Source organism: Anas acuta, chromosome 10, assembly GCF_963932015.1.
Source record: "Anas acuta chromosome 10, bAnaAcu1.1, whole genome shotgun sequence".
NCBI classification, from domain to species: Eukaryota; Metazoa; Chordata; class Aves; order Anseriformes; family Anatidae; genus Anas; species Anas acuta.
The window spans coordinates 15,292,627-15,307,550 of NC_088988.1; the positions used below are offsets into that span (position 1 = coordinate 15,292,627).

The following is a 14,924-nucleotide window of genomic DNA, read 5'->3' on the forward strand; positions in this document are numbered from 1 at the left end:
TTTTAAATCAAATTATGCTTGTGATAATATTGTCTTGAGCTTAAAGTTGCTGACATGGATATTGACAAAGGCTTAGCCAGTATTTTAATAAGAAAACAAAATACGGGAAATACTCTAGAGTTTCCAGGTGGATCATTAACAAGACGCCTTGGAGGGCTGAGACTGCCAGCCAGCACAGGGAATGCATCACAGTTCGTCATACAACTTAAACTTCTTTTGACATCTAGTTATGTCGAAATGTGACTGATCACCTAGGGGTCCAGGCTCCTGTGAGAGAAAAGTTCACTGACAGACAGCGAACGAAGCTGATCTTAAATGAGAATCAAGAGAAAGCAGCATTCCAGTGTCTGACAGTCTGCAGCTGCTACCTGGGTCTGCCTAACGAAGACGAGCCTGCTCTGCTGAACAGTTATATTAGCATCTGTATGCTTCTGTCTCATTATCACACATCTGCCCACCTTTATTCGAATGAAGCTTCTTCTGATCTGACAGCTCAGGCATTGTCAGTGAATAGATATTATGGGATCCGGGTACAGCAGCTTAGGGTGTTAGCTTTTATTTTCTAAAGACTGTTGTACGGTTTGACAGTATAATGCCGCGGAGGTAAAGGAGATAATTAACATATTGGGCAGTTTCTAAACAAAGCTGAGACAGTTATACCGGCAAAAGTGCTGCTGCTGGAGCAGTATTGTGTGCACTCCAGGAACATCAAAGCCTGGTGAGATCCGCCTTGGGAAAAGAGGAGGGGATCAGGTATGCCCCGGTTCCCCCCGCCGGTGAAAAGTTTTGGGGGGTTCGGCCCACGCCTGATAACTGCCAAACCTCTGAGGGGACCGTCGCCTCCGTTCGGAGTCTCAGCTTGTTCTGGCAAAACAGCTCCCAGCTTGTCTGAGAAGATGTGAACAGGGCTGTGCGGGGAGGAGGAGGCTGTGGGGTTTGTTTCTTCTTTCTTGAATTTATTTTTACCCCACAGCACAAAGCTAAGCACTCATGTGAGCTTCACAGAGTGCCTGTTTGGATGGAGATTTGAGCCTTTCGAGTTGGAGATCACATGTGGGATTTTCTGGAAATGCCAAAAAAAATATGACAGAGGTTTCATCCTTTGGCTGCTCAGGAAGAAAGTAGAAAAGCTATCCTGAAAGCAAACAAACAAACAGGGAAATAGCATTTTGAGCCCCCAATGTAGAAGAACTGAGCTTTGAAGGCTGAAGAAGTGGACATTCATACTCTGCAGCTCTGAGAAAAGAAGTACGGCACCCCAGTGTGTTACTGCACGATTTGCCTTTGGTTTCCTCCAGGTGAAAACTGTCCATGTGTTGGACAGTGGTGGACTTGAATGGTACCTTGGTCCAGTGCTTCATGAATGTTTTAGCTATGAAGCACTTTAGCAAATAATGCCTTTGTAAGTTACCTCGCTGCTTTACATCCGCCAGGAAGAATCGTGAATGGGATGCACTGCAGCAAGAGCATCCCAGGAAATGCCCGCTGGACCCTGGTTTGTGTTTTAACTGGCCCACACGGTAACCTAGGTGCCCCTGCCCACAAGCAATGTGGTAGCCAAAGCCCAAATCCTCATCTGGCTTGACCGAGCCCCTCGTTGGTAGCCAATATACCCTTTGCAGTTCTGTGGCAGTGTGCAGATTTACCCTGCCGAGAAATTAGCCCAAAATTTCTAAGCTGAAGACTTCCCTCGTTTCATTCATGGCTTTCATTTCATTGCTTTTTTTTTTTCCTTTGTTCTTGAGCGAGCACAGGGTTTCCACGAGCTAATGTCGGAATTACTGCTATTTTGCAACAACGCAATCAAAGTCATTTCAGCATCCGTGCTGATAACGTGCCAATAGCTTATTCACTGCCCCGGCAGCCCCGCGCTCCCAATTGCAAAGTTTGAATACAAAATAAGATATTCATTTAAAAAAAAAAAAAAGATAGAATCCGTTGTCATTCATTCTAAAAAGGCATTACAGACTGCCGACACCGTACGGAAAAATAGGAGATGTTGACCTTTTTATTATAGACTTTTCTGTACTGTTGCCCTCCTTTCAGACGCGCGCCCCCTCCGCAGCCTCGCACACGCGCGCGCGCACACGCGCTCTTCAGCTGTATGTTATCTCAAATAATTACCCTGTGCTTCTGGCTGTCCCCAGTGACTTCTGCTGCTAAAAAAGCTACTCATTGTCGGTGAGTGAAGAGGGATTTCAAACCTGCTTCTTGTGGCCCAGCAACAGCTCTTAATTAACCACTCAGGTATTGAGCCGCCTCCTCGCCCGGCTCCCATCCATATGGCAGGAACATGTCCGCAGCGATAATCACTGAAGGAAATATCGTATCAAAAAAAAGGGCTCGCCGAACAGAAAGCTTGCGCAAATTATTTTTAATGATTCTCCTCTAGCGAGCCGGATTATTTGTTATTTCAAGCGGGGCCAGGGCAGGGGGCTGGGGAGGGGGAATGTGCCTGTCCTTGACCCTCTCGCCCGGCCGGAGCCTGCACCTCGGCACGGCACAAAGCCGGCGCCTGGGGTACGGGGAGGCCCTTCAGGCAGCGGGGAGGCTTCAGCTCCCTCTGATTTTGAGAAGCCTTTGTTTCTGGTGGGCGACGCGCTTTTTCATGGATGTGCACGCTTCCTGCCAGCGAGGTACCATAAAAAAAAAAAAAAAAAAAAAAACAACTTGCAGTCTTGACACAGACCCACCCTTTTTTCCTTTCCCCGCGGTTTATAGAAAGGAAAATAGCGATTTGAGTTTATAAATGTAATTAAAAATGAAGTTGCGTTTACGTTTTAAAACCTTGCGTATAGCAGCACACTGTGTCAAAAGATATTATGTATGATTTTACTTTGTGACAGAAACCATTACATTTAAAAATTCATTACAGCAAGGTTAGTTAGACACATGATGGATGCAGCTTTAATCCTGCCATATATTATTACAGTTAAAATGTAAATGATGAAAAATATTTTGTGCTTATCAGCGTTTATGTGGAAATGTGTTCTACAGTGATATATGGTGTTATATTTCTATTATTATGATGAGAAAGAATGAAATACAAAAAGACGAAGCATTTATTAAAACATGGTTACTTGTGATAAAATATTCTTGTTGTACATGACTTTAAACATATTTACCGAGGGCATTTGTCCAAAACAACTGTGAAATGTGTTTGCTATGCAAATCATTCTTTGTAATTTTTTTCTGCTCTCTGTTATACTGACTGTAGCTTTTTAATAGCCTAATGTTAAACCCATGTAAATATATTTTTATTATTTTCCATTTCAGGCACGAGGGACTGGCTGTTTACACACATGCATGTATTTGGGTAGAAGGAAGGATACACAGAAAGACAGATAAAACAGGAGACTGATCCTAACAAAAATCCTTTTTCCTTTATGCCCCCTCTTGTTTCAGCTTCTTGAAGCCCAGCGTGGAGCAGAGGAGCCGAGCGCCTCGCCTCTCACCCAGCACAGCCTTTCAGCACATGCCAGTCCTCGAGCCTACGTGTGGTCCTGTTGGCACCTTGCACACCTGAACCTTTCAGTCTCACCATGCAACTGGAAGGAGATCTCCACTCAGACTCCTTTTACAACCTCCTCTGTCACGTTTGGGTGGTGCATCACTGTTTGGGACGTGGCCCTGGCAGGGAGCTCAGTGCTTTTCCTTTCCCCACGGAAGGTCAGTTTTTAATGGTCCTTGCACTTCAGATGAGTCCGGCCAAGAAAATGTGTGTGGCCTCTTCCTAATCTGAGGAGTAGGGAGTTTGGAGGTCAGGCTTATATGTTGCAAGTCCCCAGGCTAAATATGTTTTTTAAGAATTTGTACTTCAGTAGTGACCCTCCAAGAAGGGTTTCTGGCATCGAGGGCCCGGTCTCCGCAGGCAGAATCCAGCGTAATCCTGCCCAGAACAATACAAAGGCGCAGAGGCCATTAAGTGACTCGCCCAGCATCCCACAGGAAGGCTGTGGCAGAAAAGAAAATAAAAACTTGAAGGCCCTGAAACTTAGGAATTTGGCCGCTAGATATGCGTTCCCACGTGTGTTCTGGCTGCTGGGTTTTCAGTGTATTTCAGGTTTTTCCTCTCCTGTGTCATGCCAGTATTCAGTCAGCCTCAGCAGAAGGCATTGCCTTACACCCCAGCATTACCCTCCCTGACTTGCTCTTGCTTCCACAGCGTTCCCACTATTTATCTTTGGGATGTACCTACTACAGGTTTCAACTGTTTGTATTATTACTTTTTATGCAGTTTATGTTTAAGAAAATAGTAGTTTCAGTAAACAAATACAGGTATGTTTGCCATATTATTACTGTTAATTCCTCCAGTTTACACTGTCATGTCTTCAAGAGAATTAATTTAAATTTGACATAATGCATTAATCAGGCTGAGATTGCTTCTAGTTATATGCAGTTGAGCCCATCTTTAGCAGCTCAATTACTGAAAAAAATCCCCTTAGTGGCTCAAAATATTTGTTTGTGATCAAGAGCATGCATGCCCTTCAGTCTGTAATGCCTTCCTTTTGATATGAACAGAAGCAGGAGACCTGGTGCTTGTAGTTCACCAAAGTGGCTATTTCCTTATAACCTTTCTCTTGTAACAATGTTTATTCAGTTATCAGGGAAGAAATATCATTTGTCCATGCAGCTACAATTACCCAATTTGTTGTATAAATTATTACTTTTTTTCTCATCTCATGTTGATGACAGAATCATTTAATAGACTTTCAGTTGCTCAAGCTTGAAAATTGGTTCCACATTCTCCCTTTTTTAGTTTTCCTCCCTAGGGTGAAAGCAATGTGGTCTAAATACAATTTCCAGCCCCCCCTCCTTTTTTTTAAACATCTGCTTGTATGAGGATGTTGTTGTGTACGTTAGCGCTGTACAGTTTAGCACCCTTTAGGACTACCTTTGGCTCTCAGCTTCCTTGCTCCCTGGGCCAATCATAATATATCAGGAACCGTAGATATTTCCTATCTCAGCACTCTCCATAACTCTTTTGCTCAGCTGTCTGAAGCTGTTTTCTTTAGGAAGTCCAAAGCGAGGGGGCCTGGTTGACCTGGCATCAGTCCTATTTATAAGAATAAACCCTCTTCCCTGTACACCTTTGGAGCTTTGTCATGTAGGGGTCACATCCGTTTAAATTAATAGCTAGAGCGCCCGTGACGGAACATGGCCACGTAACCTTTATTGTCCCGTTCTACCCTTTTGTTTGAAGTTATAAAACCTACTCAGCTGATTTTCTTCAAAGCTGAGGTTACAGGATCTGCAACTGTGCCTCTGCCACATAATTAATTAGGAAGGAAAAAACAGCTATTGTCATGTATAGAATATTTTTGCAACGTGTTTATTTGTTTGTTTAAAACCAGCATTTGTTTTTAAATTTTTGCTCTCCCGCTGTCCTTGCTGAAATAAATGCCAGTCAGACTTGTTTGCTTAGCATAGGAGTTCCTGTGTGGCGCTGGGAAGAAATGATGTATGGAGCAGCCATCTCATTTCCAGCCTGCGATCTCTGTGCTTGGCTTAGAAGTAATGCCACCACTGCCTCCGTGGCGCTGGAGATGCCGGAGTTATGATCTTCCCACTCACGAGTCAACCTGGCTCCCTACGTAATGTATTTATTTATTTATTTTTAAGTCTAGGAATATTTGCTGAAAGCAGGATTATCGCTTTGTAGACCACCAGCAGCTGTTGAAAAGCAGGGCATAAAAGTTTGTTTATGTCTTTAATAACCCACTTAATGATGGAGCAAGCACATTATTCATAATAAAATAGCCTGGCATAATCTTGCTTCAGTGTGTGGTGTGAGGGAATTAAGAAACATCTGCTGTGCCATAAAATAACATTGTATATACCATGTACATTAAAAACATGTGTATACGCATATGTATATTATATACATATATTTTAAATGTCTCAGTAGAATTCTCATCTTTTTAATTACATTTAAAAGCAGTGAAATGGTTAAATGACGTTTTTTTACTTCTGAATCTGTTTTAGCTAAGGTTTGGGAAGATGGCTGGTTGTAAGGGCAAGGGACAGAACCTGGCATCAGAGTACATCTGAAGACAAAGGCAAATTTGCAAACCTTGAAATTGGGGTTCATTTTCTATTTTTAGCCTTCAAATAAATGACCTAATTTTCTGAAGTACAAAGCATTCATGGGCTCTTGACTTGATGAGTGTTGGTTGCTCAGCAACTCTGAAAATCAGGCCAGTATCTCAGTGCCTAAATGCAGATTTTATTTACAACACCAGCATCTGAATTTGCGGCTTTTATCGATACCAATTATTTGCGTTACTCCTGAGCTTAGTGGGAAACCCAGCCGTGCTTGTGCTGCACGCACGAGGAGAGTGGCTGCCTCTACCCTGAAAAAGTTGGGGCCAAAAGAGACAAAATGCTGTTCATCCCCACCCCGCAGCCAGGACGCTGTAGGCAGCAGGGGGAACCCGCTTTGCCCTGGCAGGGGCTGAGCGGTGTGGCTCCCAACCAGCACGGCATGTAAACATGTCTTTAAATTTAGGCGTGTGAGATGGAAGTGGAACTACTTGCATCTTAAAATTAAATACATGTTTCACTAGATCAGGCCAGATGGTTTTACATGCTCAAAAGTGACATTTACAAGGTCACATAGGAAGTGTTTGACAGAGCCAGGAACTGAAACCAGATCTCCCAAGTGCCAACCCAGTGCCTTAATTTTGCTTGCATCCATTTTTCTTTTTTTTTTCTTTTTTTTTTCTTTTTTTCTGATGGCATGTTTCTCCTCAGTGCAACCAAGGAAAAAATGAATCCACTAATGACACAATTAAGTTGTTGTTTTTATTTAGAGGGGCTGGGAACTCAAGTGCCACTGTTTGAAAGATTAGCACTTTCATCTTTTCAGCAAGGCATATATTTTTATAGACTTTTTTTAATTTTGCCTCTTCTATCTTACGAGAATGGAAGCAATCTGTTTTCATTTTGTAGGTGGCCCACCAAGTGAAAAAAAGTTATAAGTTAATAAAATTTCTATGCAGATTTATGTGAACTGGATGAACTTTCCCAGTATCTGAATGTTAATCTGTTGGAAAATAGCTGCTGTGGTACTGGAACAGCTCAACGTCATACGGCAGGGCACTCTCACAGCAGCGCTCTCATTGATGTTTTCCCCACAAATGCCAAAGTAAACATGAGAAACTACTGTGGGGAAAAAACAGTGAGCTACTGGAAAGGCAACTGTGATGTATTTAAGGCAGTTTCCTTAGATTCGCCTGAACCTCTGCTTGCACTAATGTGTATGTTTTCCTTGGTAGACCTCTCCTTGCAAATTATCTTGGATGCATTTGATGTAGCCCATCTTACTTTGCTGCCTCTGTTCTTGGCATACACTTACGCTCTTTGCAGGCTCCCACTCTGCCTCAGGTTTTAATGAGTCTTCGGCCTCCCTGTCCTGCTCCAACTCAAATCCAGAGTGTGAGAAGACTGCTGTAGGGGAAAGGCTGGATTTTTCCCTGTCGAAATTCTTTGGGCCAAGGTCTTACCTGGTGCATGAAGAGGGCGGAAGCAACAGCCTCACATTCTCACAGGACTCTCTACCGTGCCAGCAAACTACTTCAAGGTAAAATACGAGCGTAGAGCCGAGGTAGGTTTTGCATAGTCACCTCTTGTCTTGGCTAGCCAGCCTCTGCTTTTCACCAGCTATGCTGTTCTAAGGACTTCTGTGGGTAGAGTTTGTGCATCTGTGACCAGTTTACAAAAATAGTTTAAAAATGTTGTAATTGAAGTAAATATATATATTTTAAAATGTGCCCACTTGATGGCAACGATGAGGGTTTGGTGGGTGAGGCCATAATCCCTGACAATGGACCAGCAACAAATATTAAGGAGGCACTGGTGGCTCAGGCTCCCTCAGCTGCGGGGTTCCTGCACACAGCTCAGCCCATGCAGCCTGTAGATGCTTTGGGATGGAGAGTTTTTAGCTAAAGCAATGGTATTTAATGCCCAGAGAAATGCATGCCTCTCCGTCTTGCTGTGAGTCCCTACTGTGCTTGGCACAAGTAGGTCCTCACCTGGGTCCTGCTGAAGGTGCCCAATACAGCAGTGTCCATCACACAGGGCTTCTCAACTGTTGAGAAAATCATTTTTTTTCCTGGATTTTTTTTTAAATCTGATTCTGAGCTTAAACTTTTAACAGAGATTTTTGTCTTGATGCAGAGCTATTTCTTGATTACTTGCTATCAAACACAGAAATTGGAGCTTAGAATTTTTCCATGGAAAACATCCTCTAGCTTGTTTGGCTGCCTCTAGCTTGCTTGGCTGGCTCCCGCTGCAGTACCAACCCACTGGCTCAGTATGAACTTAAAGGATCCTTGCAAAAAACTCTGTGCTAAGCAGCACAGCACAGGTCACTTCCAAGGTATGCTTAACATCAGGACAATGTATGTGCATCTTCCCATATCAGAAAAGTAGGAACAGGATCTGTTAAGATATGTATCACTGCTTTTATCTTTTAACCATTGCCTTTTTTAAAAAATTGAAATAAGATTGACTGTATGAGGATGAGACCAAATGTCCTCTCCAGAAAGGATATTTTTCTTTCTCAAGCAGGAGCAGACTCTTAGGAAAGAGACCACAGTAGGACAAATATGTACCACTACCCCCATAGCATAGCTTCCTAGCTTTCTCCCTTCAGCTCTCATTAGCTGAGCCAGAGTTGGCATCTTGCTTTGTTTTTTGTAGCCCTTGATAAATGTTTTCTTTTCATCCATTACCTCACGTTATCACTTTTTTAAGCCCATGGACATTTTTGTATCCACAACATTCTGGGACACTGAGTCCCACAGTTGCTCTGTGTTGTGTGAACATGCATTAGGAGATTTTAAATTCTTGTTCTCAATAATTTTCTCACCATCTTATAAACCTTTATTGTACCCACTTTTCACCCTCTGCACTTTCCTCAGGCTGTAAAATCATCCAGTATTTAGATTACGATAAGGGATATGGGACTGGGACAAAGGTATCAGCATCTCCCCAGATTCCCCAAGTGGCTGCATAAATTCAGAGTAGGGCCACGGGGTGAGAGTGTCCTGTCTCTTCCCTTCTTTTGCAGGGGGTCTGCTCCCCCTGTGTGGTAGACTGGGTTGAAGAAACTTTAAATATTGGAGAGGGAAATTCTTAGGCATAAGATCAACATCTAAATCTGTCAGACGAGAGATGGAATTGCAAGCTTTAAGAGGAGTAATACACTTGTTTCTTATGTAGCCCTAGCTGGTTCCTTGGGGTTTGGGGGGTTTTCTAGGTTTGTGCATACTGGCACTTACTGGGAGAACTGGAAAGCAAGGACCTGCATAAACACCCATCACAACTTATTACAGAGGGTAAACAGCCAATGTTATTAGTAGATGAGCAGGAAAGGTAGATCAATATAAAGAAATACTGCTCTCATTCACTATTCCCTTTGTCACTGCCAGGCCTCAGAATTTTTCAGTTCATTGATGTCAGGAAGGATTTACTTGCCTGCACAAGAAGCTGGTGCCAGATTATTCCCAGGCTGCAGCAGATCCTGATCAGCATGTAAGCTGGCTTGGGCAGCTGCATAAGAAAATAAAATTTAAGATCGCAGCAACTTAAAATACTGCTGGAGTTCATAACGTCCACATTGGTATCAGGCAACTTGGCAACAAAAGTGGCCAAAACACATCTCCTTTTGCTGTAAGGCTTAGCGAATATATCAGGTTGGCTGGACAGAGGGCGTGTAATGTTTTCATCAGCTGAGTGAGCACCTAGCTCAAGCCAAGTCTGTGAAGGCTTCTGGAAACACTTTATTCACAGGGGGCAGCTCAGGGGTTAAACTATGTTTAGCATATTCACTTCCCTACTAACGTGACATTATTTCATGTGCAGAGCTGCTTCCTCTCGAACAGCACCAGGGGCTTATCCTTACGTACCCTAATGGTCTCATGCCTTCAGCAAGCTGTGGCTTACACCCTGCATACCTCCTCATCGCTGTTATCACCAACGGTTTCCTCAATGGAAATAATCATGCACATTACAGCAGTTGCCAAAACCCTCTGGCACCAGAAGCACTCTTGGAATGAGAGCCTGAAGGCATGCGAGGGCCTGAGCAGCTGTAGCTGCGGTGAGGTAGGTCAGCAAGCTGGGTCTGAGCAGTGCAACACAGGGAAAGATGCAAGAGCAGAGCTACACGCTGCTTGGGTGTTTAACAGCAAACAGGGGGTCTGAATCCTCCAGGGCCTCTGCCAGGTTCAGCCATGTTTCTAGACCTTCTGTTGGGGCCTGTTTACACACACGTGAGTGCTGGTGTCCAGGTATGCTGATCTGAGCCCTTGTTAGGAGCTACCCACAATTAAGGGCACAAGCAGAGATAGTTAAAAATACTTTGTTCTCATCAGTGATACGATATCACCTTTTCCTTGTAGAAAAAAGGTACAGCACCTTGGTCTGAGTTGTAGACAAAGTCCAAGTGCAACAGCGCAGCACATCCACATGTCCTTTCACGTACCTTGCACCCACACAGCACTCCCTGCCCTCACAAAGCCCGGCAGAAACGTTCCTAAAGGCCCTGGCAGGCAGAAGGAGCTCTTATTGCTGGGGCTGGGGCTCTTCTCAAGTGGGCACCCATGAACCTAATCCTCAGGATGGAAATGAGCTGCTCCCCCCTGGCTGTGCTGCAGGTCTGCCTTTCTGCCCCCAGCTGGGCCAGCGCTATCCTAGCACGAGCCCAGCTGCACGGTGTGAGAAGAGCAATTTCTGTTGTATCTGTGGTTTCACAATGAAACCTGAATGTTTGCCTGTGTGACTTCACTGCTTGTGGTCTCACGTTCACGTGCCCACACAAACAGTCCGCCCTGCGGTCCCATCGCTGCATTTGCCTGCCTTTGTGGACACTGCAAAGGTTTTGCATCAACTTGAATATTTCAATTAAAAAAATGTGAATTTTCACACATTTTAAATAAGACTGAAAATGTTCTGAGCATCTTCATACATTTAAACATATTTAGTGAGTTAAAAACAAACAAACAAAAAAATGTATATCCATTACTTTCTGCAGTTAAGTCATGTAACTTGACTGCCTGACACAGTATCAGCAGCATGAGGTCCTTTACGGGTCACAGCTGAGCTGGATTTTACGCCTAAGAATTTCCCCATTTTGGACCAGAAGTAGGAAATTCTTCTTCTGGGCAACACCCATGAACGCAAGTCTGGAAAAAAAAGAATGTGAAACACAGATGGAGAGCCCCAAAAGAGCCTGATTGTCCCTTTAGATGAAACAGAAGGAAAGTAAAATCACACCCCCGTCCCCTTGGGCCTCCCATCCCTCCCCAAGAGCAGCGCAGAGCAGGGAGGCCCTTGGGGGCAGCCAGGGAGCTGTCGAGAAGCCCAGGCACGCACCAGCGGGCACCCAGACCCCTGCAGACAGGGCCACAGGACTCGTCCCCACGGGGCTTGGAGCAGAGCGGCCTTGCAGAAGACAGCCCAGCTCCAGGTCGGCACCCAAAAATGCCCCACAGCCTCCAAACCCCCCCGGTGTTCCCAGCGCAGCCGGGCGAGTTAATTGTCAGCGTGCCACCGCCTGCTCCCTGTGTGGTCCTGCGGAGGGAGGCATCCTGGTGGCTGCCAAGAATGAGGAAAACTGGTGTGTTTTTGTTTTGTTTCCTTTTAAATAAACTTGCAGTCCTTAATCTGGCAGGCTGGAGTCTGGACTCGACAGCCCAATGAGTAATGAGGTGCAAGGGAAGACAGGATGTAGAATTAGGAGGTCAGGGCTGAAGGTTGCCCCAAATTTAATCTTTTCCTCACCTCGCCTCCTTCTCCTCCATGTGCCATCACTCTGAGACACGCAAGGCAGGCGCATGCTCGCCAGAGGTGGCGAGGGTCCCGGGTGCAGTGTCCCACTGGTCCCAGCAGGGCCACGTGGCAGCCCTGCAGGTCTGGGCACAGGCTCTGCCCTGAGCACCCTGCAGCACCTCTGCTCATCCTGCACTTTGGAAAGGTGTTACTGTATCCCAGTACTCATTTTAAATCAAGCCCCTCGCTCTCTTTTCACCCACCTCTTCCACCTCCCCACAATTTCATTTATTTTTACTTACTTCTGCAGGAGCTTAACTCATTTCCATGATGGTGGTTTCATCCTGGCTCATTCCAGCCCCACCAGTGCCCATCTGCCAGGATTATTCACTCCTCCCTTCTGTAACTGCCGAGCAAGGCAGTTCTGCGTCCTTCGTGCTTTCTGTGAAACCATTTCCAGCAGGTCAGTATTTTGTATCAAAGGTATGTATTTAGCGAATAAGAGTGCTGTCATCCAGAAGCAATTTCTGAATGCTGTAATATAAGGCTCCTTGGTTTCCTGTCCCATAAAAAAAAAAAACAGAGTTTGTCAAATATATATGTGTGTGTGTATTTATTTTTTGTTTGCTTCAGTTGCCTGAAGTAAAAGACTTCCACTTGTCTTCACCTGAAATGGAGCAGAAATTAGGAAACATTTTCCCTTAGGAGAACATCTTTTAATGTGGTCTAGATAAAAAATGTTCGAAACAGAAAAAGCTCTGCATTCTGCATACAGGTGTATTCATGCATATCTGCAGATATCTTTATGGGTTGATAGATATACATATTGAGTCATTTTGTAAGCAGCAATCTCCCTTAAAAAAAAAAAAAAAGTCAAAATACTCAAGTCAACACCTTCTTCTAATGTACAGACACTCGCCCATCTCCTTCTGGTTCCCCATGCCAGCCAAAGGCAGCTGGTCAGGCCGCTGCTTTTCTTGACTTGCAAACTGTATTTTTGTTGTTTCACGTGTACTAGTCACTAGAAAAACATGACATTGAGCCCCACGTTTCTGTTTTATTTAAGGTTAATTTGTTACAAATTTGTTTTCCAATTTCTCTTTTGGTTCGATGCACACTGAGTAAAGCTAGTGAGCAAGTTTGGCACCACTGTGCCATGCTGTATTTGCACCGCCAGGGTGACCAGGGGATTATTGATGCACCAGAGATGGCCCCAAACCCAGGCTTAGCCTTTGGGCTGGTTTGCTGGTTTCCCTGCATTGTTGCCCCAAACCTGAGCTCTCACTTCTTACCTGCTGAGCCCTCGAGCTCCGGGCTCCAGAGCACCCAGTGCCACAACCCCACACTGACTTAATGTGGGCAAGTACTGAATGTGGCTGGAAGAAGCCCTTTAAGGAGCAGGACAAGCCGCTGTTGGCACACGCAGAGCTTGCGAGCTGATGCCTTCAGCATGCCAGGCGCTGTGCTGGGCCTGGTGCCTCGCGCCCACCTCATGCTCGCTGCTGTCACTGCAGCCCAGTGGCTCTGCTGGGTGTCCCGGGGAGGGGCAGAGTCCCCAGCCCTCCCCTCCCAACCTGCCCGGGGTCTGCTTGTGCCAGCAGCTCATCGCAGGACCTTCCACTGGTTTCCAGATAGAGCAGTTCAGGAAGCATGAGGGCAGTCAGGTTCCCCCAGCGGCTCTGATGACATCCAGCGTTGCCTTGCTGAGCTCATCGCTGCTTTGGTACCTACCAGTAAACATTAATTTCCTCCCCATACCTTTGCCAGCCTTTCAGCCTAGCTCAAACTGGACTCTAGCTTGAGAAAACAAGACTTATTACCGCATGCTAAAGGTAATAAATAATTTTTTTTCTGCTGCATGCATTATTGGCGAAGTTTGTGACCACGGCTGAATTACAGCCATGCATGCACTCCACATGCATTTATTCATCATCTAAATTATTTTTGGCAGCAAACAAGAGTGTGCTGATTAAAATTTAAGAGTTATCTCAACGAGTTGAAGATTCCTTCACCAGCTCACCTTGGCTCAGGTGTCCCCCCGGTTGCCAACAGCCTTTAACGTGCATCAAGGGACAGAACGTGGCCAGCAAATGAAGGCATTCCCAGGGGGCCATCAGCGGCTCTTCTGGGCTCTCCTCCTCCAAAGATGACCAGATAGCAGGTCAGTGGCACCAATGGCAGCAGGAAGAAACAAGTACAGGCTGTTTTTGTGGAGCTTTGTGCTAAGGTAGGACAGTGATGGAGTCAGTGCTTCAGCAGTGTTTAAATCCCTTTGGCTCAATGCGGCTGCAGCTTAACTACATGCTTAAGAGCAGTTTTGGACAGAGGCGCTTTCATGTTCCATAGCTCTGAGAGCAGTGGGAACAACTCTGCCTTTTCAGGTGGGCAGTTAGAAAGTGAAGTACTTGGAAGGATACCTGGAAGGCAAACAAGAGCAGCTCTGCATTTTTAAAGCAGTGCTTTGAACGAGGGGCAAGTGTAAAAGTTTAATTAGAGGTTTTCCCTGACAGGGAAACAACTCTCTCATCTGTGTCTGCGCGTGTGTTGTCAACCTGCACGATCCCTAGCAAAGCCTAAAAAGAGCAAAACAAGAAAATGAAAGGACCAGAAGTTCACACTGGCTCACACTCCGCTCTGTTCTGACAAAATATTTTCCACTGTTTAGTATAATGTCTGGTGTATATTGATGTGTATTGATTTTTCAATCCGGTGCTTTAATTAGGCTCTGGTTGTTCAACCTTGCACCTTTGCTGCATTAGAGAGTGAAAACAGACTGCATTTCTTCTCTAGGAGCCTTGGACCTGAGACAGTGAAGCAGAGCAAGGCTGGAGGAAAAGCCTGCAGAATATTGACAGGGAATCTAAATATCTCAAAGGCAAAAAGTTGCAAATCTATGTTTATCATTTTTTAACAAGAGAGGCAAAACATTGCAATACTAATCTTAAAATCTATGTTAAGGGCAGTTGGAAGTGAAAGAAATTAACACTCCACTGACAACTGAACTGTTGTTTCTTTGAATGGCTGATGACCCTGTCTAGTCTACAATGTTGTTAAAAATTTATTAACTAGCTCAAATGCCTATTGACTAGAAATGAAATACACATTGGAGGCACAGCACAGCTTCTGCATGACACAATCATATTTAACAATGT

At 44.8% G+C, this 14,924-nt stretch overlaps 2 long non-coding RNA genes across 5 annotated transcripts in view; one reads left to right on the plus strand and one right to left on the minus strand.

Moving 5' to 3' along the window:
* The window catches only part of LOC137861899 (uncharacterized), a 53,473-nt gene that overhangs the window by 27,898 nt on the left and 10,651 nt on the right, over positions 1-14,924 (plus strand). For 2 of the 4 annotated variants that reach the window (XR_011099915.1, XR_011099917.1), the window contains exons 3-7: positions 3,406-5,594; positions 7,369-7,582; positions 9,868-10,107; positions 12,083-12,235; positions 13,724-13,933. This is a non-coding gene — a long non-coding RNA (uncharacterized lncRNA). The remainder of the gene's footprint in view (positions 1-3,405; positions 5,595-7,368; positions 7,583-9,867; positions 10,108-12,082; positions 12,236-13,723; positions 13,934-14,924) is intronic. The other 2 variants (XR_011099916.1, XR_011099918.1) reach the window with 2 other exon arrangements.
* LOC137861898 (uncharacterized) overlaps positions 10,114-14,924 on the minus strand; it is a 133,200-nt gene continuing 128,389 nt past the window's right edge. Inside the window, exons 13-15 of the long non-coding RNA XR_011099914.1 lie at positions 13,793-13,910; positions 12,075-12,331; positions 10,114-11,186 (exon numbers count right to left, since the gene is read on the minus strand). This is a non-coding gene — a long non-coding RNA (uncharacterized lncRNA). The remainder of the gene's footprint in view (positions 11,187-12,074; positions 12,332-13,792; positions 13,911-14,924) is intronic.